We start from the raw sequence: 14,835 nt of genomic DNA, 5'->3' as shown, positions 1-14,835 counted from the left end.
TTTTATTAAACTTTATCAACTTTTTAATGGGTTAATTTCACAAATGGTCATTGAACTCACTCGAAAATTACAAAACGGTCACTAAAGTTTAAAACTTTCAGTAAGGTCACTTAAGTTTCGGGGCGCTTTCAAAAATGGTCACTGAAGTTTAAAAACTTTTAGAAACGGTCACTGAAATTTAAAAACTTGTAGAAATGATCACTAAAATTGAAAAACACATTTTCAATTTTTTAGGCTAAATTTAGGACAACTTTTCAGCCACTTTGACTATCGATACCGTTGAATTTTGATATCGTTGGAAAGCCCACAATATCCCGTTCAATTACCAACCAAAATCTCCTCGTAACTCCAAGGGATTCGACTGGAAAATCGCAGCAAAATTTGCCTAAAAAATCTAAAAATTTGCCTAGATTTTCAGAGTTTTTGGGTGGCTTTTGCGGCAATTTTTTGACGACTTCCGACCACCAAGACCGTCGAATTTTGATATCATTAGAAAGCCCACAATGTCCTCTTCAATTACCATCCAAAATCTCCCCCAAACTCCAAAGGATTCGGCCGGAATAAACCCACAAATTCGGCTACCCAAAAAGGCAAAAATCTGGGCAGATTTTTCAGGTTTTTTGGGCTATTTTTGAGGCAACTTTCCGATAACTTCCAACCATCAATACCCCCTGATTTTGATGCCTTGGATAGCACACAATGTCCTTTTCAATTACAGCTAAAAATCTTCCTCAAACTCTAAAGGATTCGGCAGGAATAAACCAACGAATTTGGCTACCCGAAAAGGCGAAAATCTAGGCAGATTTTTCAGTTTTTTGGGAGACTTTTGCGGCAAATTCCGACTACAAAGGCTGCTGGATTTTGATACCATTGGAAAGCCCACAATATCCTCTTTAATTACCATCCAAAATATTCCCATAACTCCAAAGAATTTGGCCGGAAGAAACCCACAAATTCAACATCTCGAATCTGGGCAGATTTTTGCCTTTAAGGGTAGCTGACTTTGTGGATTTATTCTGGCCAAATCCTTTGGAGTTTGGAGGATATTTTGAATGTTAATGAAAATATTGTGGGCTTTCCAACAGTATGAAAATCCGGTGGTCTTGGTGGTTGAAAGTGGCTAGAAAATTGCCAAAAAAGTCGCTCAAAAAATTTGAAAATCTACCGTTGGAAAGCCCACAATGTTTTCTTCAATTACCATCCAAAATATCCCCCAAACTCGAAAGGATTCAGATGGAATAAACCAACAAAGTCGGCTATCCTAAAAGGCGAAAATCTGCCCAAATTCGAGATGCTGAATTTGTGGGTTTATTCCGGTCAAATTATTTGGAGTTATGGGGGTATTTTGGATGGTAATTAAAGAGGAGATTGTGGGATTTTCAACAGTATCAAAATCCAGCAGCCTTTGTAGTCGGAAGTTGCCGCAAAAGTCACCCAAAAAACTGAAAAATCTTCCCTGATTTTTGCCTTTTCGTGTAGCCGAATTCGTGGGTTTATTCCGGCCGAATCTTTTGGAGTTTGAGGAAGATTTTTAGTTGTAATTGAGGAGGACATTGTGTGCTTTCCAAGGCATCAAAATCAGGCAGTATTGATGGTTGGAAGTTATCGGAAAGTTGCCTCAAAAGTAGTCCAAAAAACCTGAAAAATTTGCCCAAATTTTTGCCCTTTTAGGTAGCCGAATTTGTGGGTTTATTCCGGCCGAATCTTTTGGAGTTTGGGGGAGATTTTGGATGGTAATTGAAGAGGACATTGTGGGCTTTCTAATGATATCAAAATTCGATGGTCTTGGTGGTCGGAAGTCATCGAAAAATTGCCGCAAAAGTCACCCAAAAAATTTGAAAATTTGGGCAAATTTTCAGATTTTTGGGCGAATTTTGCTGTGATTTTCCAGTTGAATTCCTTGGAATTACGGGGAGATTTTGGATGGTAATTGAAGAAGATATTGTGAGCTTTCCAACGGTATCAAATTTCGACGATATCGGTGGTCAGAAGTGGCTGCAAAGTTGCCGTAAATTTAGCCTAAAAATTTGAAAAGTGTTTTTAAATTTCAGTGATCGTTTCTGAAAGTTTTTAAACTTCAGTGACCGTTTCTAAAAGCGCTCCGAAACTTAAGTGATCGTTACTGAAAGTTTTAAATTTCAGTGACCGTTTTGTAATTTTCACATAAGTTCAATGACCGTTTGTGAGATTAACCCATTTTTTAATTTGATAAACTTCAATTTTAATTACATATTTCATATGATTCTTAACTTTTATCAACTTTTCGATTGTTAACTTTTATCAACTTTTCAATTGTAAATTTCATCGATTTTGATCAAAATCTGCTAAAATTTTGTCAAAAACTTCATTGAACAAACCCTCATTTAGTATGGAATGTTATTCTCAATATTATAGGATGCTTGTGGCACAAAGTTAGAATTTCTAGAAAGAATTAGAAGTTGTTGAAAAGGTTAGTGATGAAGAAAGAATGATGATGTAGAAAATTACATCTTTCATTTATTATAGAATGTATTTACCACCTTAACAATGACAAAAATAATTTGTCAGCATCCCTTCAAATCAATATGATTGTATTAATATCATTATTCATTTCACGAAATTGTAGAAGAAGTTTGAATATGTGTCTACACGGGAGACTTTCTTTCCAAGTATATTATTATTATTATTATTATTATTATTATTAAAGTATGTGTTACGCTTCAGATGGCGGAAGCCACGGGAGGCACTATGTGCAAACATTTAGCAATCAAAAAGGGCAAAGTAAAGAAAAGAAAAGAAAAAATGCTCTTCTCCACCTGAAGTCCTTAGCAGAAGCACTCTTTCTTCTGACCGAACCTCTACCTACTTGTTGCCTTTAAAACGGATTTGCAGAGTATTTGTAGGAATGATTGATGTAACATTTGTATTAATGAATGTCAGTATACGGAGTAGGGAAGCTGATCTCTTGTCAATGAAATTAATGTATGGTAGAGAGTGATGTGAAGCTTCTGTTAATGAGATGAGGCCACATGATCCTGATCCAACAGTAGCTATATTGGTCTTGACTCTATAAATAGAAGCTCTTGGAATTTTTTAAAGAATGGAAAAAGATATATGCAAACTTCATATACTTGAAATCATAATCTTTTCTTGATTATTTCATTTTTATATGCTTGAGCTTGGATTCTTTCTATCTCGGGGAGTTGTTTATGATTGATCATTTATTTTTAATCGTTCTTGATTAAATAGTTGGTGCCTAAACGTTTTCGTCTACAACAACGTTTTTGTCTCATGTTGTAGAGTATCTCTCACGTCCATAGCAGTTGTGTATCTTCGACCTTGTCTCTTGTGAAAACATGCCAAAATTTGCTTGCATAGAGGTGAGTGGACCCAACATATGTTGTTCATGTGGCCAGCAGGGAAAACAAGGTCAATAGATTGGCATCGTTTGTGGGAAAGAATACATTTAACCACAAAAATTCCGTGGAAAAAAGCCAACCAGTAACCTTTGTGTGGGAATATTTTTGGCCTTTAAAGAAAATGAGGCGTTCTTGAAAATAGATTCACCAAGTACTCCCAAGTTGAATTATTCCTTTGAAAACACCATGTAAATTCCTTGAATTAAGGAAAGTCATAGCACCAAAGAATCGTGATTTCATAAGGCGGAATGTAATGTTTTGATGTACATAGGGGTATCCACACTCCTCACATACTTATTTTATGTACACTAAGCACAATCCTACATTTTAATGGAACATTTCTCACATTTTAATTTTAATTTCACTATATATTAATATGATATGGGCCATCTACGAATAGCCAAAATACTTTCTTTTAATTGGCTTCCTTGTCAATGTTCGACGAAGACAAATTTCTTTTATTCCCCTTTTGGTCCCTATTAAAATTATAATCGATTTTTCTCTTTTTTTATCAATCGCACATTTTTCAATAAAATAATATTACACATAAATCCAAAATAATTTCTTCTTTTTAAACCATACATTTTAAAAAAATACTATTTCAAAAATTATAACAGCAAATAATGGGACCAAACGGGGGCTTAATTGGTTTTAGTGCGACTACAGACATTTCCATATGACTGAAAATTTATTCTATCATGAAAAACAATTGACGAAACTTTGAGTTCCATAGAGTAATTTTTTCTTAAAATCACAACATAATATAGAAATTAAAGCGTCCATGTGGTTAAGAAGAACGGGAAGTTGTAACATTATATATATTTCTAATTCTTTCTTATGAACTACATTGTTACATATTAGCAAACACTTTATATGTCTTCACGTCTAAAATTATCTACCATACTTATGCAACTGCCCCCACCATCGCTAACACGGTGGAGACTGTAGCGATGAGCGAATTACCCCAAAAAATGAAGCTCCTTTTTGAGGGCTTGAACGTCACATTATAGAATATCATGGGCAAGATAAAATCTAGAGGAATGCAACCAAATGCCCCGAACAATGCCATGATGTCTCCAAAGAATGGTAACATCGCTGCCAACATTGTCGTGATGATCAATGATAGCGACCGGAATATTAGCCGTGGAACGATATTGCGCACTCCTAATTCGCCTTTATTTGGGTTCGCAAATTGGCGCTCTATGACCACATTTGTTGGTTGCAAGTACACCTGCATTTCCTCTATTTTAGTAAGTCAACTTTCAAAATTTGACTGAACTATGCACGAAATTTCAACTTCTTTTTTCATATTGAAAATGTGATATCTTGACAAAATTTTGTGCAAAAATCCTTTTAGAACCACAATATATAAGAATCTATATATGTAGATTATATTACAGAGAATCATCACCATCTAATAAGCAATTTTTATTGATTTTGTACCTTTTTTTTAATTTGGTTTACAAGTATACGGAATACACGAGTCCAAATCAACTGCCTAAGATTCAAAAAAGAAAACACACTAAATAAAGTTTTTCGTCTCACTATTTTTTTAGAGTAATGCTATTGGTAATCAGCGGTTGCAGCGGTCATCCTATGTGTTAACTTATTATTATTTGAGACACTAACTTGTTATTTGAGGCCACAAAATTATAATAAATTAATCCATCATATAATAAGATGCTACATAGGATAGTTAGAGTAGTTGCTCACCATGAATAGCATTATTCATTTCATAAAGATATTTGTGCATCCATCGGACTATTCATAACAAAACATGAAATATCACATCTGCTCGAGGCAATGCTTTAAAGGCCAAATAAAAATAAATATGTCTTCTCCCTAATAGAACACGATATCTTACCAAAGTGACGGCTGTTACTTGGATGAGATTGCAGAGATATGTGATCACAAGGAACCCTTTGGGCAACGATGGCTTCGTATTGACCATGAAATTCGAAAGAACTGATCCCTGAGAATGATTACCAAATGCCCAATACCTAGATATTGCAACACTGAAGAATGTAGAAATCATCACAGAATAACATACCAACAGCCCTTTGAACATTTTCCCTGTAACTGGAGGTGCTATAGTGGCCTGCAAATGTTAAGGTATTTCAAGCATTTAGCTCCATTTGATCAAAATCTGTGATCATTAGATAATGCAGCTGAAAGTTGGAAGGCATATATTATACGAAAAACCATAAGAAATATAAGAGGGAAAATGATATATTGAAGTTTGTCCTTCAAGTAAGTTGTGTATGTGTTAAACCTTTGGTGAACTAAATTCGGTTCACTCGAGGAGTGTGTGGAAATCATTATTAAAAAAAAAATAAAAAAATTCAGCTTTAACATTTAAACTTCTAGACGAGATTGCTCGACGACCGAAACCTGAATTTCAGGAATAATTCCATTGCCATAAGTAGTTGCTATAATTGAAATGGCATTGAAGACATCAAAAGCACGATCTATTCCAACTCCCGTGATGGTGTAATTGTTGGAAAAATTGGCCGACTGTGGCACAAGTTTTGAGTGGGATCCGATTGTTCAATTTGGAAGATGAAAGTTGATTTGTGTTCTCCTCCGTGAGTACATCGAAATCATATACTTACTTGCCAAAGTTGATGCTCGGGTGAATGAGAAATTGAGGCTCAAAGTGTGCCACTCAAAAGGGAGTTTATGTGGAAAAAATGAATTTGTCCCACATAGGAAAAAGATGAGGAATTCCAAAGGTCATTGTCTTTAATGGTAGCCTAGCCTATAAATAGTGGCTCATTTTCCTCATTTCAGCACACACAAAAAAAAGCAAAAGCTTTCAAGTTTAGAATACACTAGAAATTCATTTGCATAGAGTTCTCTCTTGGTGGTGGTGTAGTTCAGGCACTAGTTCAGTTCGTCGGAGTGGTTTCTGAGGTGTTTGGAAGCTACTGGTTTTACCGTTGTATCCTGGGAAATGGACGCTCATTTTAAACCTCAAGCACGGACGATGAGGGGACGAATCTGTTTTAAGGAAACTGTGTGTAACACAGGCCTCGGGTTAAAATTCTATGTTTCAGTTGTTTAATTCATGCAACTTTTCGTATTAAATTTACAGTCCATGCTTTATAAATTTATGATATATTGTTCGTATGCTTCATGAATTTTAAATTCTATTGGAACAAAAGTTATTTGTTGGAAATAAAACTTTCAATGATGTGGTGAAAATTCGATATACGGTTGTTTGAATTTTGTTGATTTGCATAGTTGCAAAATTGAAAGGCTTTGTTAAAAAGATCTAAACTGTCTAAGAAGAGCTTGACATTTAAGCGGTCCGGTTGTGACCCCCTTCCTTATCTGGGATTCTTTTAATTGCGCATTATTCAAATTGACGAGATGAAAGACAACATTTCCTGATTTTATCCACATACACTGAATTTCCTACAAGCTTAAAATAGATTTTCAGAAAGGAAAATTTGGTTTCCTATATTGATTATCTCTGAACTGATTAGTTTCTTATATTTGTTATATTGTGGACACTAATTTGTTGTTTGGTTCTTTCGGAAGACGAAATGGCAACCGGTTCCACCAACATAGATTCCAACATGGATGTGTCCCAAGCTGAAGGTACCCAATCTCAGGCTGTGGGTTCTACTATGGGTGCAGGGCCTAGTTCGGCTATGGGTGCAGCTATGGCTGCAGGGCCTAGCTCTGTTATGACACAGACTGTGGCTCCAATGCCAAGTCGTGTTGTGAGCCAACATGTGGCTAATGTTTCGGTTAATGTACCAGCTAACCATGGGGAAAAGCCGGAGAAATTCAACGACTTGAATTTCAAGAGGTGGCAGCAGAAAATGCTGTTCTATCTGACCGCCTTGAATTTTGCGAGATTCTTGACTGAAAGTGCTCCAAAACTCTAAGAGGATGAGGTGGATGTTCAAGCTATCAGTGTTGTTAATGCTTGGAAACACTCGGACTTCTTATGCTGGAATTACATCATGAACAGTTTGTCAGATTCGCTATACAACGTGTATAGCACCATGAAAACTGTTAAGGAGTTGTGGGAGTCTTTGGACAGAAAATATAAGACTGAGGATGGCGGGGCTAAGAAATTTATCGTCGGTCGATTCTTGGACTATAAGATGGTGGACTCCAAAACTTTAATCAGTCAAGTGCAAGAACTCCAAGTGATTCTTCACGAAATTCATGCCGAAGGGATGATTCTGAGTGAAACTTTCCAAGTGGCTGCAATCATTGAAAAATTGCCTCCCGCGTGGAAAAATTTCAATAATTATTTGAAACACAAGCGAAAGAAAATGAATGTTGAAGAATTGATTGTTAGACTTCGAATTGAAGAAAACAACAAGAGTTCCGAAAAGAAGTGGTTCAATCCTGGTGCGGTTAAGGCCAATATTGTTGAACATGGTCTAGGTAGTAAGAACTACAAAACCAAAGTTGGGCCATCCGGTGGAAAAGGGATCAAGTTGGGACCAAAAGGGGGCATTCCTAAGAAGAAATTTCAAGGGAAGTGCTTCAACTGTGACAAAGTAGGCCACAAATATTCGGAGTGCAGATTGTCAAAGAAGAAGAAAGAAGCAAATGTGGTTGACTACATGGCACATGATGTGTTGGAGATGAGTCTCGCAGCAGTCATTTTTGAAGTGAATATGGTGGGTTCTAACCCAAAAGAATGGTGGATTGACATGGGAGCTACGAGACATGTGTGCTCCGATAAAGAGTTATATACTGCTTTTGAAGCAGTTGAGAATGGAGAGAAGTTGTTCGTGGAAAATTCAGCAACTTCTGAAATCAAAGGCCAAGGAAAAGTGGTTCTAAAGATGACTTCGAGGAAAGAGCTGACTCTTAACAACGTGCTGTATGTGCCGAAAATCCGCAAGAACCTTGTGTCCGGATCACTTTTGAATAAACATGGTTTTTGCATTGTGTTTGAGTCAGACAAGGTCATCTTGTCGAAAAGTGGAATGTTTGTCGGAAAAGGTTATGTTTCCAATGGAATGTTTAAATTCAATGTAATGGTTGTTAAACCAAAAATGAATAATAAAGTGAATGCTTCTGTTTACTTGCTTGAGTCTTCCAATGTGTGGCATGGTAGATTAGGACACGTTAACTATGATACTTTACGTAGGCTAGTTAACTTGAAATGCATACCAACATTCCATGTTGATTCCAAACATAAGTGTGAGACTTGTGCTGAAGCAAAATTGACTAGGTCGTCATTTAAGTCAATTGAACAAAATATGGAATCACTTGATTTAATTCACAGTGATATATGTGATTTAAAATTTGTACAAACAAGAGGTGGCAATAAGTATTTCATTACTTTTGTCGACGATAGCATGAAATATTGCTATGTGTGTATTTGCTAAAAAGCAAGGATGAAGCGATAGAGAAATTTGTTCTCTATAAGAATGAAGTTGAAAATCAACTTAACAAGAAAATTAAGGTGCTAAGAAACGATCGAGGTGGTGAGTATGAAGCACTGTTTGCTGAATTCTGTGCACAACACGGAATCATACATGAAACCACCGCACCGTATTCACCGCAACAAAATGGTGTTGCTGAAAGGAAAAATCGCACTTTAAAGGAGATGATGAATGCGATGCTAGTAAGTTCTGGATTACCTCAGAACATGTGGGGGGATGCTGTATTATCAGCAAATTACCTTTTGAATAAGGTGCCCCGAAAGAAAATGAAGAAGACCCCTTATGAGTTATGGAAAGGAAGAACGCCTTCCTATAAATACTTACGAGTGTGGAGATGTCTTGTTAAAGTGGCTGTCCCAACACCAAAGAAGGTAAAGATAGGCCCGAAAACTGTAGATTGCATATTTATTGGATATGCACATAACATTAGTGCTTATCAGTTTCTCGTGTATGAATTTAAAATCCAAGATATACACAGAAACACGATAATGGAGTTGAGAAACGCTTCATTTTTTGAACGTGTGTTTCCATGCAGGTTCGAAGAAGAGGCAAGTTCTTCTAAACGGACGTATGAGACTATGACTGAACATAGTCAGGACTAAGAACTAGAAGAGGATGTTGAGGATGAACCTAGAAGTAGCAAAAGGGAAAGGATAGAAAAATCTTATGGTCCGGATTTTCTGACCTATATGCTCGAAAGTGAACCTTAAAGCTATCAAGAGACTGTGAACTCCTCGGAAAGACCTCAATGGAAAGAGGCCATTAAAAGTGAAATAGATTCTATCCTGCAAAATCATACATGGGAGCTAGTGAATCTTCCACCAGGAAGTAAACCACTAGGCTACCAGTGGATTTTCAAACGAAAAATGAAAGCAGATGGAACTATTGAAAAGTATAAGGCCAGGTTGGTAATAAAAGGTTACCGACAACAGGAAGGCCTTGATTACTTTGATACATATTCTCCAGTAACGAGAATAACATCCATTAGAATGATACTTGCGATTGTTGCTTTGCAAAATCTTGAAGTACATCAAATGGATGTTAAGATTGCCTTCTTGAACGGAGACTTAGATGAAGAAATCTATATGGAACAACCCGAAGGGTTTTCGTCTCCAGGGCAGGAAAAGAAAGTGTGTAAATTGGTGAAGTCATTGTATGGCTTGAAACAAGCACCGAAACAATGGCATGAGAAATTTGACAGTGTCATGATGGAGAGTGGATTTAAGATCAACGAGTGTGACAAATGTGTTTACGTCAAAGACACTAAAGACCGATATGTCATCTTATGTCTTTACTTTGACGTGCTTATTGTTGGCAGTGACAATAAGATGATTGAATCCACTAAAAATATGTTAAACTCGAGGTTTGACATGAAATATATGGGTTTAGCTGATGTTATACTTGGAGTGAAAATCTCAAGAACATCAAATGGGCTTGTTCTAAGTCAGTCACATTATGTGGACAAAATTTTAGGAAAATTCCATAAGGATGATACTGGCTTGGCTAGAACACCAAAGATACTAGTCAACATCTGTCTAAAAATCGAGGAAAAAGTATCTCTCAACTAGAATACTCGAGAGTTATCGGAAGTCTAATGTACTTAATGAGCTGTACTAAACCAGACATAGCCTACACAGTCAGTAAACTGAGTAGATACACGAGTAATCCAGGAGCTGATCACTGGAAAGGAATAGTAAGAGCACTAAGGTACTTAAGATATACTAGTAATTTTGGACTGCACTATAGCAGATATCCAGCGGTCATTGAAGGATATAGTGATGCTAATTGGATATCCGACATAAAAGACTCAAAGTCCACGAGTGGATTTGTGTTCACTTTGGCAGGTGCAGCTATATCATGGAAATCTTCTAAACAAACAGTGATAGCCAGATCCACTATGAAATCTGAGTTTATAGCTCTAGATAAAAGTGGTGAAGAGGCTGAGTGGTTACGCAACTTCTTAGAGGATATTCCAAGATGGTCAAAGCCTGTGCCAACAATTTGCATATATTGTGATAGTCAATCGACAATTGGAAGGGCACAGAACAACATGTATAATGGTAAGTCTAGACATATACGTCGTAGACATAATACCATTAGGCAACTTTTCTCAACTGGAGTTTTCACTATTGATTATGTAAAGTCAAAGGATAACATTGTGGATCCGCTAACCAAAGGGTTAAATAGAGAGTTAATTGAGAAATTATTGAGAGGAATGGGACTTAAGCCCTTGAATGGATAAGTTAATACAAAGGAAAACCCAACCTAGTTAACTGGAGATCCTAAGATCTAGGTTCAAAGGGAGAACCTAATTGTAAAGACTTGATAGAATCACTAAGGGGGATATTACCTCCTGTCCATTCCTGTGATGCGGCAGTAATGCCCGTAAAGATGGAGGATAAGCAATAGGCTTTTAATGATTCTTATGCGTCGAAAATCGAGCCAAGTAATGCGGGTTACTTGTAATAAGAAATCACCTATGTGAGAGAGAAGTGGGGCCGCTTCTAAGGGAATTGTGTGGGGCGCAATTCTTGTGAACTCTTACAGAACCAGGCGTATGTTCATGGCCAAAACGAACATAATAATGAGAACTGAAATGTGTTAGGAAGAATCATGTGTGAAGTGTATCATCGTTTACATAAACGGTAGAACAGTTTAAGGACATCGCGTCTACTTGTTAGCCAGTGAAGTAAATATGCTTTCACAAGTGAAGGTTCAAAGGGTAACACCTACCAATCGTATGCAGGTTTTAACTGTTGAACTATATCACCAAGTCGTCATGTGTCACATTCACAAGTCGTCATGTGTCACACTCATAAGTCGTCTTGTGTCACATGCATGAGTCGCTCTCAATTTTCATTCATGTGGGGGATTGTTGAAAAAATTGGCCGACTTTGGCACGAGTTTTGAGTGAGACTCGGTTGTTCAATTTGGAAGATGAAAGTTGATTTGTGTTCTCCTCCGTGAGTACATCGAAATCATATACTTACTTGCCAAAGTTGATGCTCGGGCGAATGAGAAATTGAGGCTCAAAGTGTGCCACTCAAAAGGGAGTTTATGTGGGAAAAATGAATTTGTCCCACATAGGAAAAAGATGAGGAATTCCAAAGGTCATTACCATTAATGGTAGCCTAGCTTATAAATAGTGGTTGATTTTCCTCATTTCAACACACAAAAAAAAAAAGAAAAGCAAAAGCTTTCAAGTTTAGAATACATTAGAAATTCATTTGCATAGAGTTTTCTTTTGATGGTGGTGTAGTTCAGGCACTAGTTCAGTTCGCCGGAGTGGTTTCTACGGTGCTCGGAAGCTACTGATTTTACCATTGTATCCTGGGAAACGGTTGCTTGTTTTAAACCTCAAGCACGGACAGTGAGGGAGCGAATCTGTTTTAAGGAAACTATATGTAACATAGGTCTCGGGTTAAAATTCTATGTTTTAATTGTTTAATTCATGCAATTTTTCGTATTAAATTTACAGTCCATGCTTCATAAATTTATGATATATTATTCGTATGCTTCATGAATTTTAAATTCTATTGGAACAAAAGTTATTTGTTGGAAATAAAACTTTCAATGATCTGGTGAAAATTCGATACACGGTTGTTTGAATTTTGTTGATTTACATAGTTGCAAAATTGAAAGGTTTTGTCAAAAAGACCTAAACTGTCTAAAAAGAGTTTGGGATTTAAGCGGTCCGGTTGTGACCCCCTCCTTATCTGGGAGTCTTTTAATTGCGCATTATTCAAATTGACGAGACGAAAGACAACATTTTCCGATTTTATCCACATACACTGAATTTCCTACAGTAATCCCTCGAAGGATCATTTCTAGAATAACCTACAAAAAATTATGGAGTTGTCATGAATAGTAGCTAAGGCAAGAATGCATTCTTGGTTTAGTAAACAACATAAGATTGAAAACTTTACCTATGTATATTGCCCCTGCCGTGGTGCAAGCACAGTAAGTAAGGCAAAGAAATAAGGAGACAAGGTTGACGTGTCTTAAAGAGTGAAAAGAAGGCATTTGTGCCATGATCAGGGTTAATCCTCCAAACATTATAATAAACTGGTAAGGTTGCATACTCCCATTTGGTCTTGATACCAAATAAATATACTGCAAACACAACAATGACCGTTCTATTCAAGTTGAAAATCAGTTTGGAATTATTAAATTTATATTAGGATTAAGGAATCAGAATAATCTGACCTTGAGACTGTATCCACCAAGAAGCGTGCGAGCAATCACTGCTCCGTAGCATATTCCCAATTGAAGTGGGCCCACAAAGTAACGGCCCCAACCCGGCCATATAATAGTTTATTAATTATTATTAATACATCGTCAAAAGCACGTAACGACCATTACAATATTTACTTTGAATAATGTTATCTACCGACAGTGGTATTAGAGCACACATCTAGTTGCCTACACTTGATTGCTTAGAGTAAATGAGTCATGCATTTAAATAAATCCATCATTTAATCTCATCCAATTGTTACCTAGGTTGGTGTTTAACACTAATGATGATGAGTACTATTGTTGTCGCCAAATTTACTGGTCGCCGTGACTTAATACCTAAAATATCATGAGCCATGTCTCGCAAACGAAGGTGGCGCTTTCCGAGCTGGGCATAGTGCTCCAAAACTATAGACAAAAGAGAGTGAATAGAAAGTGACGAGTCCAGCCGCAGTGAGACACAAAACTCCGCCACTCCAACCCAACAAGGTGAAAGCAAAGGGCAAGCTTAGAAGTGCAGGTGGTACTATTGCCGTAGTTAAATGATACCCACAGTGCCACCATGAGCCTGCATATCAAGTCCACATACAAACAAAAAAGATCAACTTTATCTCAATTTTTAATCATATGATCAGCAAAAAAATTCCGCCTTTTGAAACCACGATTCTTACAATGAATTAAATTCTCACAAAACCATGTATGTAGTGAAGTAAACGATCAATAGACTAAATTCTCGCACAAACCAGACTCACAACTAAGTTCCAGAAAGTTATATATACTTGCTGATCACCTTCGGATTTAAGGACAAAGAAAGCACCGGCATCAAGCTTCTTGGGATCGGCCCGAGCCACCATTTTTGCGATGTCTTTAGGGGATATTTCGGTGGAATCTCGAGCAACTGTGCCGACATTTTCCCTTAAATTTCTGTGTCCGTAGATGATTGTATATTTGTTCTGAGGAGGATGTAGATACTGAGATTAAGGAATGGAAAAAGAATTTTTAAATTAAGTTGTCAAATATTGACTGGCGCTTTTCATTTTCAAAGATCGGGCCGATATTTTGGAGTTCACGTAGAGTTTTAATATAAATATAAAGAATCTAATGCAGACAATTAAATCTCAAAATTTGAAGGGAAAACTAACAAAATGTCCAAATTTAAGATGTAATACAAATATAAGTGAAGTTTGGAAAACGGAATTACAATGCAATGGTAAAGGGGTCGTTTCTATGAGCATTATCTCAATACAATTATTTCAAACAAAATTGGATATACATTTGAGCAATTTACGTACAAAATTGGATAATGTTGACTGCAAGAGCTAATGTAACAAAATAATAAAATGACTATCAAATACAAATGAACTTCTAATTTTATATTAATTCATAAAAATTAACTTACAAATAAGAAGTATTTTTCTGAACACGAATAATGACTTATTAAATTCAAAGTACTTTCAACAATCATTTTAAAAGACTTCATGAGATTAAAACAAAACAATTAAAGAACAACCTATTACTCTGTAGTATGTGTTTCGAAGATAAGAGAAAAAGAAAGAAACATGTAAGATTATTGAATGAAGTTGCACGTACAAGTGCAGCTCTTACAGGGACCTCAGAGGTCCCTCACTGTGTAGAGATGAGGCCCATCATGTATTAAAAAAAATGCTGGGGCCGATCCCATGAGTCTTGTCTGTCAGGGGCTTGCCTTGCAGCTCGGTTCAAGATTATTATAATAGAAGCGAGATTGATAAAGACTTTGAACATAAAAACAAATTGCACGTCAT

The 14,835-nt window shown here is 36.6% G+C and overlaps 1 pseudogene; it reads right to left on the bottom strand.

Annotated features, from left to right (window-relative positions):
• Positions 1 to 4,248: 4,248 nt before the first annotated feature.
• Positions 4,249 to 14,003, bottom strand: LOC111407372 (annotated as a pseudogene).
• Positions 14,004 to 14,835: the final 832 nt, after the last annotated feature.

Source organism: Olea europaea, chromosome 13, assembly GCF_002742605.1.
Source record: "Olea europaea var. sylvestris chromosome 13, O_europaea_v1, whole genome shotgun sequence".
NCBI lineage: Eukaryota > Viridiplantae > Streptophyta > Magnoliopsida > Lamiales > Oleaceae > Olea > Olea europaea.
The sequence above is the reverse complement of the archived record's forward strand: the minus strand, read 5'-3'. Positions and strand labels throughout refer to the sequence as shown.